Below are 13,983 nucleotides of genomic sequence, written 5' to 3' on the forward strand. Positions count from 1 at the left end.
TACACAGTGACAGCAATATTGTACGATGAAGAACCGTGAATGACTCGGTAATTCTCAGCAAGACAATGATCCAAGACCTCCCCAAAGGACTCATGATGAAACACGCTATCCACCTCCAGAGAAAGAACCAATATTGTCTGAATACAGACTGAAACATGCTAATTTCCATTTTCTTTCTTTTTTCTTCCTTCATTCTCTTTTTGTTTGAGTTTTCTTGTACCAAATGAATATTGTAGAAATGTTTTGCATAATTGTATTTGTATAACCTGTAGCAGATTGCTTACCATCTCAGGGAGTGGGGAGGGTTGGGAGGGAAGAACAGAATTTGGAAGTCTAACCTTTTTTTAAAAAAAATATTAAAATTTGCTTTAACATGGAACTGGGGGAAAATAAAACATTTTTAAAAAGAAAAAAACTACTTCCCTATTTCTGTTGAGGGAACCACCATCCTTCTATTCCCCCAGGTTTGTAACCTTAGTGTTAACAGTGGCTCTTCCTCTAGTCAATGTCTCCAACTCCTATTGGTTCTCTCTCCCTAACATCTTTTGCATGTTTCATCTTCTCTCCACTCGTAGCCACCTTGTTCAGGCTCTCCTTGCTTTTCACCTTGGTCTCACTGCTTCCAATATTTCTATTCTCCAATCCATCTGCCACATAACTTCTTTTTAAAATAACATTTTATTTTTCCCAATTAAATGTAAAAGCAATTTTTAACATTCATTCTTATTTTTTAATAATTTGAGTTCCAAATTCCATCTCTCCCTCCCTCTCCTCCTCACTCCCTGAGACAGTAAGCCATTTGATATCAGTTATACATGTGCAATCATGTAAAACATTTCCATATTATTCATTTTCCCCATAAGTTCAAAGTAATCTTCCTAAGGCATATGTTACTTCATTTGGCCATGTCACTCCCTTGTTCTAAAACCTCCAAGAGCTCCCTATTGCCTTTAGGGCAAAATAGAGATTTTTCAAAGACCTTCACAATCTAGCTTCTATATACCTTTCTAATTTTATTCCAAACTACTCCCTTTCATTCACTCCATACTCCAACCAAACCAGACTACTAGCTATTCCTTCACTCAACTTTCCAAGATGAATGATACTCCCATCTACTGCCTCTGTACCTTAGCATAAACTGAAGAATAACTAGAAGTCATGTCCTTCTAATGTTTATTTCTTAGAGTCTTGGTTGACCTTAAGGCTTAGCGAGGAAGTCATGTCCCCTACAAAGCATTCCCTGGTCTCTGACACCGTTATTGCTCCTTCATGCCTCAATTTCCCCTTTATTATGGCTCTGTATATATGTGTTGCGTGTCCCTCCCTCTTCCAGTATATACTAAAATGCATGCAATATGTAATACTAATATAATATAAACTCCTTAATGTTTCGATCTCATCTTTGTATACCCAGCACCTAGTGCTGTAAATGTGTGATGAATTGAATTGAATTCACTTTACAGTCAGAGCTCATTAAAAATCTCTCTGGACACCTTTCCAATCAAGAAACATTTCCATCTCTCTAGGCACTGCCTGGAGACAGTGAAATGACCTTTCAATGTCAGTTTTAGCTCTTGATATCTGTAATTAATTGGCATATGGCAAACATCAAGGAGCCCTCTTCCAATGATCCCTGTATTTTGTGGCTTTATTATTCTTCCTAAAATGTCATTTTTATCCTGCTCATCTCTCACCTTCTAATAATTTGATAATAATAAGAACCTAACTATAATATAATTATTATTATCTTCCCCTAAACCATGCTGCCTATACTCTAGCCATCCTCTTCATTCTCCCCATCCTGCTCCCTTCCAAATTTGGGACTCTCACCCTAGGACTCTGGGCTCTGATAGGTGAGCTCACCTTGCCCAGAACCAGGCCTCCACCCCATTACCAGCCCAGCCATTACCAAGCTATGCCACTGTTTCAAAACCTGACCTCCCTTCTAGCCCAGCTTTATGCAGAGTCTTTCTCCATTAGAATGTAAGCAGGTAGGAGTCCTCTTGTTTGTATTTATATCCACAGTGGTTAGCTCACTGTCCAGCACATAGTTAAGTGTTTAATAAATGCTTTATCATCCATTCATCATAATAATTATGGCTATTTATATAGCCTCTCAAAGTTTTCAAAGTACCTTGCATACATTATTCCACAGTTAACCAATGAAAACATATTAACACTCGAAAGAACAGACTTTAACAATACCATAAAGAACCATGCTGTGTCAACTGACACAGAGCATTTTTTTAACCCATAAGGCAAAGAAAACAAAAATGGGATGAAAATTGTTAGCTTATAAAATTATGTAAAATCATGATTAAAATATTTACCATTGATAAAAATAGGGAAACTTAGAAAGGGAGTTGGTTTGAGGAGAAAGGGAAGATAAGTAATTTAAATGAGCTTGGACTGCTGGAACATTCCAGGCCTCTGCATAAGGTAGCAGTTCAGGAAATATCATTGACTGAACAACAGTATATTACAGCTCGGAAGGGTAATGACCACATTACTTTGGCACAGTGAGAAAGGCAGATAAGCCCTTTCCAGGGTAAGAAGGCAACAATTGCAGGCAATGGAAATTGCAGTATCATCTCATTTTGAGCCTCACAACAACACTGTGCAGTAGGTTCTACAGGTATTATTATCCCCATTTTACAGATTGAGGAAACTGAGACTCAGAAAGTAAAGTAACTTGTCCAGGGTTACACAACTATTATCAGAACCCAAACTCTATCCACTATGCTCCCATGCCTCACAAAGCCTTCCTCAATTTCTGCAGCCCAGATAGTTCTCTCTTCTCTGAACTTGTTTTACATACTGCTTCCAGTTGTTACTTGTCATTTCCCAAATACTGTGAACTCCTTGGATCCAGGGATGACTTTTTCACCTTCCTTTATATCCTTATCTATGTGTTCCAGGGCTGGGCATGTAGTAAAAACTCAATAAATGGCATGAATGAATGTCCAACAGATCCCAAACCCATTTTCAAATCCCTTGGAGGGCAGTGTTGTCATCCTCAAATGAGAATGCTCTTCCTCTTTGCAACCTCTCCTAATGATGGGCAGAGCTGGATGAGACTGCTGGCAGAATTCCCAAACCCCTAAATTTTGCAATGAATTGTTCGCTGCCAAAACACATGGGAATTCTGGATTCTCCGACAGTTTTTCAATTCCTTGTTCTGTTTCCCCTCTGACATAAAAAAACTGGAGGACCGCCAGAAGAGGGTGACAAGGATGGGGAGAGGTCTGGAAGAGATTTGGGGATGGACATTATGGTTGACTTCCAAAATCTGAAGTGCTGCCATGTGGAAGAGGTAGCCAACTGGTTTTGTGTGACTAGAGAGTGCAGTCCTAGGATTAATGGAGAAGGAGGGGAGTGGCTAGGTTACAGTGAGGCAGATTCTGTTTCATTATAATTAAGGGCTTTCTAACAATCAGAGCTATTATAAGCACTAGATCTGAAGTCAGAGAAGACCTTGGTTCAGATCCGAATTCTGCTGCTAACTTACTTGTGTGAGCTTGGGTTGATAACTTTAAACTACCTAATCTTAGGTTTTCTCCTCTGTACAATGAGGGAATTAGACAAGACAATTTCTAAGCTCCATTTCAACTCTATATCCTGTGATCCTATGACTGAGATGTCCCAGAAGATAGTGATCCCTCCTTTTATGAAGGTGTTCAAGCAGAGAGGCTAATAAAGAGTTTCAAACATTGGCTTTTGGAGCTTTGGCTATGTCTTCCAACTCTTGGCTGATATAATTCTTTGAGCCTCCCCTCCTCCCCTCCCACCCACCCACATCTTCCTAATGGAATCTGTTGAGCCCAGAATTAGTGCTTTCAGAGCACTAATTTTGGAGTTGTTACTGTCGTTTGAAGGGGAGGGGAAGACATATCCTCAATACACACAATTCATCCCAAGGCAGTTTTAGGATTGTAGGATTTTAGAATTAAAAGGGGTTTTAGAGATTAGCTATTTCAAATTGTCCATTTTACAGATAAGGAAAATGGAGGCGCAAAGAATCTAAATGATCCCAAGATCACATATGTGTTAAGAAGCAAGAGCTGGGATCCAAATCCCAGATCCCCTGGCTCCAAAACCAAAGCCTTTGCATGTCACCAGATGCATCAGCCTGGTGCATAGTGAAGGGAGGCGGGGTAGGGAGACCAGAGAAGAATTCCAAAACTGCAATTTCAAGCTGCAGCCCAGCCAGAGATGGTTTCTCTTCTCAGGAGAGGCTGAATTAAACCAGATGGCGTCTACCATGTCAAGATGGAAACTGAACTAAACCTGATTTGCTCTTCGGAGAGTAGGGGGTGGCAACTGAAAGCCAGCTCGCGGTGGGGGGAGCTTTCTGGTCTCTGTTTACACTTGGCATTTCCATCAGACCCAGCCTGTAGGGGAGATTAGTGCCCTGTTTTCAGGCCCTGGGCCATTTAAATATAGCAGCAGGAAAAAGAAGGTTTGTCCAGAGGTGGAACCCACCCCTATGAGCCCGAAACAATCAGCCACAGGAAAAGGTCATCAAAAGGGAGTTTTCAATGAATTATAGAGCCATTGTTTACTAAGGGGCCCAGGCTGCCCAAGCCCACATTTCCAGACCTCCCTGACCCTGCTGCTCCCTTCTGGTGGCAAAATATTTGCCTGAAGCTACGTCAAGACAACACAATATGTGTGTCCCAAGGCCAAAAAAAAAAAAAAAGCAGAGGAAGAAAAATACTGGAAACTCCCTGGGTCTGAAGGGTGGAAAAGGCTTTTCTTGAAAAACAAGAAGGTGAAATATCAGTGAGATGTTTTGAATCTCCCCCCTCCCTCCCAAATATTAAGTCTGTCACCCTAAGCTGAGCCAAGGTGGTGGGGCCAATGCGACTGGGGTGGGGGAGGAGGACTGGAGAGGAAACTACCAACATATTTTTAATCTTTTGTTTGACTCTTCCATTTTCCAAAACACAAACCCGCCTCCTCATCGTGGAAAGGTCGTGGTTAATCTGGGCTCAAGTGTGGGCTGGCCTGGGGGAGGGGGAGGGATGGAGGAGGGGCAATATCAACCCTGCACTGACCCAGTTGGAGTCACTCAACCAACTCTGCTTGGTTGGAGAGCTGCCAGCTGCTTCCAGGCCTATAAATGTCCCAGGTGTTCTTTGCTGGCAGATCTCAAAGGATCTTCCTAGTTCAGCTTTGGTTGGGAGATGAGTCCAGTATCCAAATACAGTAAGCAAAGGCAAAGGGAAAACTATATGCCTCCTTCGATTCTGGCCTAGACTAAGAGTCTACTGCAGGCCCAGGCTTTAGCTAAGCACCCATAGGAAAGATAAGGAAATTAACAAAGAACAAGCTCCCAAATTGAACATGGAGGATCTGAGTTCAAATCCTATCTCTTGCTATCTACAACCTGTATCACCTTGAGCAAATCATCTCACCTCTATGGGTGTGTCTCCATGTGGATAAAAACAGAAGACTTGAATTAGAAGGCACCTAAGGCCCCTGTCAAGTCCATGCAGATGGAACCTGGGCATAAACTTACAACTTCTTATTCCTTGTCCACATCTCTTTCTATGAGAGAGAGACAGAGAGATACACATACGTACATAGATATATGGTTGATTGGATGGATGGATGGATAGATAGATAGTAGACAGGTAAATAGATAGCGATAAATAGAGAAAGATAACGTATAGATGATAGAGACATGGATAATGGATAGAGATAGATAAATGATAGATATGTCCATACACTCATACATCAATAGGTATAGATAGTTGAATGGATAGGTGGATGCATAGATAGACAGACAGACAGGCAGACAGACAGACAGAGACAGACAGACAGACAGAGACAGACAGACAGACAGACAGACAGACAGACAGACAGACAGACAGACAGACAGACAGACAGATAGATAGATAGATAGATAGATAGATAGATAGATAGATAGATAGATAGATAGATAGATAGATAGATAGACAAATGTTCTTTCCAAAACATTTATTAAGCTCAGCAGATATTTTGTTCGGAGCTGGAAGTAGAAATACAAGCAAGCAAGGCAGTTTCTACCATTAAGGAACTTATATTTTAATGGGGACAACTTATAAAGAGGAGCTAAAAAGATAGGGGAAGAATTCTTCAAGGAGGAAAGAGGGCTGACCAGGAGGACATGGAGTAGTACAGTCATGAGTAAATTGGAACATGACTGAAGCCCTCTCTGAAATAGTGGTTCTGGCAAGAAGTAGCTAATCAGCAGAGTGGGGTTTTAGGGTGGAGGTTTTCCAGGGTCACAGAGGATGGATTTGTCTTCCATGTCCTACTGTGATAGCTGGCAATTGATGGTAAGCAATGGGAACTGAGTTCTTAAATGAGCTTTTAAGAACAAATTCAATTTGGGGCTTGAGAGTGGAGAAAGACATGCTGGGACACTAGTCCATGAAGGGAGACAGAGGCACTGAGCTGCCCAACACTGTTGCTAAGGAAGCTATCCACAATAGCTTCTAATTTTAACTTATTATTCTTCTTAATGAGATAATAAGCTAAGTGGTTTCTACACTATTGAAGGGCAACTAGTCCTATCACCAGCCAAAATGTTGACACCCTGGTAGCCCTTCTCCTCGGTACAGCTGAGATGGACTCCTTCCTACAATCTTTGGGCCCCTCTACTGCCTTTTCCATCATCCCTGGGGTGGGGGTGAAGGAGCTGCAGGGCCAAGCCCAGTGCCTTGAAAGTGTCCTCGTTCCTACTTCAGTTGCCTTCAGCATCCTCCCCCGAAGTGCTTCAGGCTTCAAAATCTGTTCAAAAAAGAACAGATCAAAATCTCTCTCTGATGATTTCCATGTTAAAAGAGGAATCTGTTGACCCAAAGAAGTCTCTAATTTCTAATATGGGGGTGGGTTTTCAGTAGAATCTTTCCTAGGACTCATACGCTGCCAAGAGTGGTCCCCAAAACATAGGGGTCAGCAATTTACTTAGCACCCATATCTTCAGAGTGGCCAACCCCTGGGTCACATTTATTTAGCATTTACAAACAAATCAACAAAAGTTGCATTTCTGGGGAGTGTCAGGCCAATAGACACTTGTCTGTCATTGCCAGGAAGATCAGACAGTGCTCCTGGGAGTAAGTGTGAAAGATTTTTTCACCATGCCAGCTTAGACCAGCATCCACACCATCAAAACCCAACGTGATGAAAGCTGCGCCTTTGGGTACAGATGTCTCCTGCAGAGCTGAAAGTTCTCTGGCAAGAAAGTAGATTCTTCTCTAAAATGACTTAATCCTTCTGGAATCCTCTCATCCCTGCTTGAGTGGCCAGAAGTCTCTGAGCAGTTTTAGTAAGATTTGGTGAGACCAGAGAAGGAAAAATATAAGTAATGAGTAAGCATTTGTGTGTATATTGGGTAGGACATAAGGGTAGCCAAGAGTCACAAACTTCACAGAAAAGGAGCTGGGAGGCTCCTAAAGACAGAAACATTTTGTTGTTTGGTCAATTGAGTTGGTCTGACTCTCCATGACCCCATTTAGGGTTTTCTTGGCAGAGACGCTAGAAAGGTTTGCCACTTCCTTCTTTAGCTCATTTTTACAGATGAGGAAACTGAGGCAAACAGGGTTATGTGACTTGCCCAAGATCACATAGCTAGTAAGTGTCTGAAGCCAGATTCAAACTCAGGAAGATGAGCCATTCTAATTCCAGGCCCAGCACTCTATCCACTGAGCCAGTTAGCTGCTCTCAGAGAAACATGATACTGCATTTCTTTTCATTTTAATTATTCTTTTAATTTATTTTTATGGCAACCCATGGGGCCCAGGAAACTTTCAGAATTGATGAACTTGGGAATATCTGAGTTTCTCAAATCAAAACCTTTCTGATCTCTCATGTTGATTAATGCAAAAGGCATGGAAATGAAAGCGATCCCAGGACTTGAGGACCTTGTCTCTTCTATCTACCCAGTCACATACCTGGCCTTTGCTATATTGATATAGACATCCAAGGCCTGATAGAGCTTTGAGCTCATATGTATACATATTTGTATATGAGTCCAATATAAGGAAAGTCCTCCTGGTAGGAACTCTATAAATGTTTACTGAATTGAATAATAATAGCTAAAAGTTACATGCACTTCAAGGGTTGCAAAGCACTTTACAAATATTTTATTGCATTCGTATCACACCTCTTAGAGGGAGGTGCAGTTATTATCATCATTTTACAGATGGGAGTGGAGGAGGACAAGTGCCTTGCCCAGATTCACACAGTTAGTATTTGAGGTTGGATTCAAATTCAGGTCTTCCTCACTCCAAATCCAGCCCTCAGTCCATTAAGACACATAGTTCCTATGTAAGGAGTTAACATGATCCGCCACCACACCAACCCCATGAGCTTTCTGCTCAGCCACTTTATTATTTTGAGTCTTAGTTCAAGATCTCATCTGCACAAGTGAGGATGATAATGGGTCCCACAGGGCAGTCGGGCATCCTCAGCCTGGGAGATGCTCTGAGGTAGCAGGTCTGTGGTATCAGGAATGTGGGACTCCATGAAGGGAAAGGAAGAGCAAAGTCTGTCCCATTTTAGGAAGCTTCCTCCTGTCTCTTGCTATTTCAGGGGTAACTGAACAGATAAACATGTAAATGCAATTCCATGGGAACATTTAGGTACATTGGGAAAGTAAAAAGTAAGTGGCATTTATATAGCACCTTAAAGTTTGCAGTGCTTCAAATACATTTCATTTGCTTCTCCCAACTACCCTGTCAGATAGGTACTTTTATTATCCATATTTTACAGATGAGGAAACTGAGGTCCCAAAGAAGTGATTTGTCCAGGGTTACATAGCTAATAAGTTTCAAAGGCAGGATTGAAACTCTGGTCTTGCTAACCCCAAGCCCAGAGCTCTGTCCAAGGTGCCACCTAGCTTTCTAAGTTGATGGGGGACATTTGGAGACAGATTTGAAGCACAAGATTATGTAGGAGAAGTGGTTGCCATGAGGGTGTGCTCTGCAAGGGTATTCATGGGAGATCAGCAAGTGGGAGGGTTAGTGTGAGCTTGAATCTTTGGGAAGCTTGTGTCTGGGACGTGGTGAGAGAAGAGAAAGGTCTTAGAGAGTGTGAACGTGGCTGAGACCTTAACCATTTAAGGTGTGTGGCTTGAGGGGGAAGAGGAGAGTTAGGACAACAGGTGGGCAAGGAGAAAGGGTTAGGGTTTTGATCTGATTACTTTTTGTTTTCTAGCATTTTTATTTTCTATGGTAGTCTATGCCAATATGGAGTGAACTGTGATGGAAAGCTGTAAGATCAGATTCTAGTAAATACAGCGTATGGACTTCTGAGTCCTCAGGTTCTGTTTTATATATTGATTGTGCAGAGGGGTTGGGTTGCTTAAGGCCAGTACTGGATGGAATTTAATGTAATAAAGACTGGTTATGTACCCACTATGTTTGGGGCACTGTGAATACATTTCAGGGTACAGGTAGCTTTGTTGGCTCCTTAGATTTGTAGGGGGAAGAAATCACATTCATATAGTGTCTGCTATGTGCCAGACACTCTGATATAAGTTTTTTATAAACATTATCTCATTTGATCCTCACAACAACCCTGTGAGAGTTAAGGAAACTGAGGCAGACAGAGGTTAGGTGACTTGCCCAGGTTACACAACTAGTCTGATGCCAGATTTGAACTCATGAAGATCAGTCTTCCTTGTAACAATCACATAGGCAACTGCTCACTCAGCCTCTGGTCTGACTGCCTTAGTCCAAACATTCCTGTTTAGAAAGATGGGATTGCCCACTGTCTCCTATGCAGACCATATACTGACTCAGTGGCTGGCTTCATGGACCAGTTGAACTATAACACTCTCTCAGCATTGTTTCTGAGTCTCAGCTTGTAAAACACAATTGTCATCTTTGCAGTTTTTATGATTAGGATCTTGACTATTTATCACCTCTCTAACTCACCTCTCCCCTCCCATCAGTACCAGACCTTCTGGTTATCCATCAAATACAAGGACCCACCAGGAGAAAAGGATAAAGGCTGGGCATGCATGGCCCTGAAGGCTGCCTACTCTGGGTCTTGTTTCTAAAGAGGAGCAAGGGGCCACTGGCTATCAATCAAGCTACTATGGGAAGGCTGCAGAGAGGCCCCTTGCTGAAACCTTCCGACCAAGATTCTTTTGGCTCCCTCTGCTCTGTGCCATCCTTCGAATTCCCGCAGTTTCCAAGTATTCCACTTGCTGTCCTAATAACAAAGCCGGCAGGGGGGCTATGCAGAATCCAACACTGATGCGTCTCCTCCCCCCCTTTCCCCAGTTATTACCTTAATCAGTTTCCCTTGAAATTCAGAAAGAAAAAAGAGAAAAAGAAATGGAAGGAAGGAAAAAAAGGAAGGAAGGAAGGAAAGAAGGAAGGAAGGAAGGAAGGAAGGAAGGAAGGAAGGAAGGAAGGAAGGAAGGAAGGAAGGAAGGAAGGAAGGAAGGAAGGAGGAGGGGAGGGATCCAGGTAGGGAGGGAGGAACAAAAGAAAATGAAGAGAGGGAGGAAGAAGGGAGGGAAGAAAGGAAAGGAAGGAAGGGACACAGTGAGAGAAGGGGGAAAGAATAAAGGAGAGGAGAAGAGGGGAAGAAAGGAGAGGAGAGGAGAGGAGCAGAGGGAAGGAAAGGGGAAGGTAGGAAAAAAGAAAGACAAAATGATTTTTCCTAATGCAAAGGTATAAAGAAATGAGAGCCTGTGCTCTCGGTACCACAAGAATAAAATGATATACATTTTTCTTTCTTTATGAAACATGTTATTGCATGTATCAATAAATCAGCAATCATTTATTAAGTGCCTGCCCAAGTGCCAGGCACTGTGCCAAGCCCTGGGGATTTTATTATCGTTGTTGTTCGGCCATTTCAGTGGTGTCTGGCTTTTTGTGACCCCACTTGGGGTTTTCTTGGCAAAAACACTGGAGTCGTTGGCCCTGGGGACACAAATCCAATCAATGCAACAATCTCTAGTCACATGGAGCTTACATCCTATGGGGGAGACAGCAAGGACTTATCCAAGTACATACAAAATAAGGAGGCAGTTGACGGGGAGCAAGGCATGAACAGGAAAGGCTTCAGGTAGAAGGTAATGCTTAAGCTCTGTCTTGAAAAGATTCCATGAGGCAGAAGTGAGGAAGGAAGGTACTCCCGGTATGAGCGGATTGAAAGTGAGATGGTTAATAGCAATGAAGCACTAGGTGTGAGGAACAGAGAGAACAGATAGGTTGGACCAAAGAGTGCAAGAAGAATGGTGTCTAATGAGACTGGAAAGATCAGTTGGCATCAGGTGGTGAAAGGCTTTAAAAGCTAACTAGAGGAATTTATTTTTGACCTTACAGGTAAATAGCAAGCCACTGGAACTGATTGAGTGAGAGAATCCCACAAATTTGCACTGAAGGAGAATCACTTTGGCAACAGTTTGGAGACGAGGCAGGGAGGCTGATTGGGAGACTATTATCATCTAGATGAAAAGTCCAGTGGTTTGAACTAAGGTGGGAAATGTCTTCATGGAGACAAGGGGTCAGATAGGAAAGACATGGAGGCAGAAAGGGCAAGATTTGGTAACATGGGGTATGTGGGGTGTAGGGTAAAATACAAAACCCCATTTGGACATTTAAAACACTTCTCTCCCTAGCCCCAGCCCAATGTTTCCAAGTTTATTGCACATGACTCCCCTTCAGGCACTCTCCTTTTGTGATCCCCCCAGTCAGTAGTGGTGCCCCTCTATTCACACGCACACAAACATGCACACTTACACATATACACATACACACAAACACACAACTATATATACATATGCACATACACACATACAACACATACACCCAAATATACATATACATACATAGAGATACATATACAAATACAAGTATGCACACAAACATACACACATAAGCATATACATGCAGCTATACATACAAATATACACAAATACACATACAACACATATACCCAAACACATGTACACATACACACGGATACACATACACTCATACATATACATATATACACACATACACATATACACACATATGCTCAGTGCCTTGTACTTCTGCTGTATCTATTTGGAACATACTTAACTCGATTCCCTCTAATAAGAACATAAGTTCCTTAAGGAAAGAAACGGTTGCATTTTGTCTTTGTATCTTAGTGCCTAGCACATAGCAGGCTCTCAATGAAAGCTGGTTGAAATGAACCCCAGTCAAGCCAGTCAGCCTGCTCCTCCCCTGGACACTCCTCTTCCCAGGGCCTCTGCACAAGCTTCTCCCCACACCTGTAAACAGGCTTCCCCGTCTCAGATCCTTGGGCTTCCTGTCAGTCTCTGGTCCAGTGCCTTCTCCTCCATGGAGCCCAGCATGAACCACCTGCTCTGGCCCCCAAGCTGGAGGTGCCCTCCCCTGACAAAATGATTATATATCTCCTTAATATAGATTTTGTACTGACCCATGAACCTGTTGCTTCCCTCAAATAGAATATAAACACCTGGAGACCAGGGACTATTTCTGCCTTTGTAATCCTAATGCTTAGCATAGGAAACATTTAATAAATGCTTTCTAAATGAATATTGGCATTCAATAATGATAGCTGACATTCACAGAATGCTTTGCAAACATGATCTCACTTGATCCTCCCAACACCCCTGGGAGGTAGGCACAATTATTATCGTGACTTTCCAGATGAAGAAACCGAGGCAGACAGAGGTTAAATGATTTGCCCAGGGTCATACAGTTAGTAACTGTCTGAGGCCAGATTTGATCTCAGGTCTGTTCCAACTCCAGGTCCAGCACTCTATCCACCACACCATCTCTCTTCCTCTTTTAACACACAGGCTTTTCTTTTAGGAAGCAGCTTAGCAAGTTTGAAAATGCTTCACAGTTTCCCAAATGCAGCCCACTCTTTTCCACCTACCCAACTGAGGATTCAGTTTGCCATCTATCTGATGCATCACATCTATAGACTATACATCTTCACATCGGGATAGTCAGGCCAATAACTGTTAGTGTCTTCCTATCAAAGGTTGCCTTAGGTCTGCTTGAGAGGTTGTTAGTCAGTGTCTGAGTCTTGGTGACCCCATGGACCATTGCATTGCCAAGTCCTTCCATGGATCTGAGGGCTCATCTTCTAGTGTCATCTCCTTTAGCATTTGAATACTGGCCATGGGGTTTTCTTGGCAAGGAGACTGGAGTGGCTTGCTGTTTCCTTCTCCAGTGGATCACCTTTGGTCAGAACTCTCCACTACAACCCATCCTCTTGAGTAACCCTGCACAGCAGAGCTCATAGTTTCACTAAGCCATGCATGCCCCTGTGCCACAACAAGGCAATGATCCAGGGTGGGTTGTATAACCTACATATGTACATAGTATTTCCCCAACAAAACACAAACTCCTTGAGAGCAGATTCTGTTTCCCTTTTGCCTTTGTATCCTCAGTGCCTCAAATATTATAAGTACTTAATAAACGTTTGTTGACATAGTTTTTTCATCTACTTCACTTTTTCTGGGTAGTCTTTCCTCAGTTTGGCTCCAACACTAATGCTCTGAATCTACTTTACTCCCTCACACAGACTTCATGTATCAGCAAAGTTAGACTACTCATCATTTTCAAAATATTCCTTAAGTTTTCCAACCACCATGCCTTTGCTCACACCATTCCCTTTTCCTAGAATGCCTTTTCCTGCCTCCCTATTCCCTCCCTACCAACCTCTGCCTATCACTCCATCCTTCTAGACCCAGCTCAAATTTCACCTCCTCTATCATAAATTTCACAGTTCCCTCCAGACAGAAGTGAATTCTCCCTTCTCTGTGTAGTCAGGGTCCAGTGCCAAAGTAGAGGAAGAAGACTGGTCCTGATTTGTTATACCATTTGTATGCATTGCTTAATAAATTGACATGTTCAAGAGCTTGAAATATTGTTTCCTCAGTCATTTCATATTTCACCTGCCATGGTATGATGGCACTCAAGGCGTGCCAGAGAGACTCCAACCCTAAAATCT

This window comes from Notamacropus eugenii, chromosome 3, assembly GCF_028372415.1.
Source record: "Notamacropus eugenii isolate mMacEug1 chromosome 3, mMacEug1.pri_v2, whole genome shotgun sequence".
Taxonomy (NCBI): domain Eukaryota; kingdom Metazoa; phylum Chordata; class Mammalia; order Diprotodontia; family Macropodidae; genus Notamacropus; species Notamacropus eugenii.